The sequence below is a fragment of the Haemaphysalis longicornis genome, unplaced genomic scaffold (genome assembly GCF_048455015.1).
Source record: "Haemaphysalis longicornis isolate Haplotype H1 unplaced genomic scaffold, Haemaphysalis longicornis Haplotype H1 scaffold_1, whole genome shotgun sequence".
Taxonomy (NCBI): domain Eukaryota; kingdom Metazoa; phylum Arthropoda; class Arachnida; order Ixodida; family Ixodidae; genus Haemaphysalis; species Haemaphysalis longicornis.
In genome coordinates this window covers 181,590,250-181,592,137 of record NW_027526203.1, presented here as the reverse complement: position 1 = coordinate 181,592,137, position 1,888 = coordinate 181,590,250, and positions in this window count along the sequence as shown.

Below are 1,888 nucleotides of genomic sequence, written 5' to 3'. Positions count from 1 at the left end.
TGACCTTTCTTGCGCAGACCTGCTTAACTGTTCAGAGTTTAGTGTTCTGCAAAGGCCCACCAGGTGGCATCGCCCGTTCTTGACCGCTGCGCGCAACTCGAATCATTCTCCTGTGCGCAGAATACAGAATTCTTACAACCGCTTCTTTGAACGCCTTGACATCTTTCAAAGTTCCTTTAAAATTTACCGTACGTGTACACTTATACAGAACACCTAGTAACAGGACACTTAAATTTGAAAGCTGCAGTTAACCCACATATCTAAGCAACAGTCCCTGTACATAGAGCATAAAACAAGGCAAAGAAAGAATAAAGTTCAGCGAGCACATGAGGTTAAAAGTTAGGCGAGCATATGAGGTTAACCCCACGCATAGAAATACACTAAACCTAGGCAAAAAGAAAACTATGGCAACTGAAGTCATGATGTGCTTTTAGAATACTGGCGTCGTGGTGTAACAGGATCATTAAGGTCGACTGAAAAGTCCAAATGTGTAAAATAAATAAAACGCGCATTTGAAAGGTGCCCTAGTGTAAGACAAATTTTGTTGCGCCCGTTGTAACAGAAGGGTCTATTTGAGAACAATAGAATGACAAAAATGAAGGAAGCTCACACTAACGCGTGAGACTTGCAGGTAGCGAAGCTGTACGCAACCTTCACGACCATCACGACGGTTTAAGTCCACGATTGCAGCCGATTTGCTTGTTCGTTGCTGCAACGACCTTTGCTTCATCTTTGTTGGTATACGCGCTAGCTTCCTTCATTTTTGTAAGTTATAATTGGTCATTAACCGCTGTGTGTGCGTTACCACGTTTCACCACTCACGGTTGAACCGAGCGTCGGTTGCCGTTACCGATGGACGTTCCCCCTGCTGACGAGCGGTATCGGCTGGACGTTGCCGGTACCGCTCACGCACCTTCGCCCGTTTGCGTTTCCTGGCAGCATTCTTTGTGGCCACGTGGTCCGTGTTGGCGCTCTAGTCGCTTCCGAACTCGAAGCGCGACAAGCCTCGAGGCGAGCGGCCTCCTCTGCTGAGCACGAGGACGCGGGTTCGATTCCCGGCCGCGGCGGCTGCTTTTCTGATGTAGGCGAAAAGCAAAAACGCCCGTGTGCACGAGATTTCGGGGCACGTGAAAGATCCCCAGGTGATCAAAATTAATCCGAGGCCCTCCACTACGGCGCGCCTCATCGCGTGCGTTGCGTCGGCGCGTTAAACCCTACAATCAAATCAATCGAGCCGCCTCCTCATTGGGCGTGCGGACGACCCGTTGCGACCCATCCCTGCGCCTGAGCCAGCGCACTTCTAAGATGCATGCGAATGCAGCGCACTTCTAAGATGCAGCGCACTTCTAAGATGCATGCGACCTACATCGTGAGCGGAGCCGTCGAATGATGCGAGCAATGCGATTGCGATAGCGAAAGTGTTGCCACGATTACGCTGGAGCTTTTCTTTGTTTTTTTTTTAGTGTGTGTGTGTGTGGAGGGAGGCGGGGGGGGGGGGGGGGAATCTTGGCCAATCTCTCTAAGTGGGTATGTTTGGCGTGATAAACGTGCACCCTCCGGTGCATGTTTAACTGCTGGGTGGTGGCCGCGAGGCACGAGCTCACGAGCGCGCGCTCACGGGCGCTCTTCTTGGTTTTGTTAACTGCCGGGCGGTCTCCGCGAGGCCCGCGCTCACATGCGCGCGCACGGCAACTTCTTTAAATTTTTAACTGCGGACACGAAACATTTCGATTTGCTAACGAGCCTCGCTCTTAAAAGGCAAAAGTCAAAAGTTTTACCTATGTCGCAGACGGTGCAGGTAGTTGAACATTGCCATAGCTCAAGGTTTTGTTGAAAAACACCACGTAAACCAGGTTTTGTCAGAGCAAGGTTGGTGTCCTTAATTTTA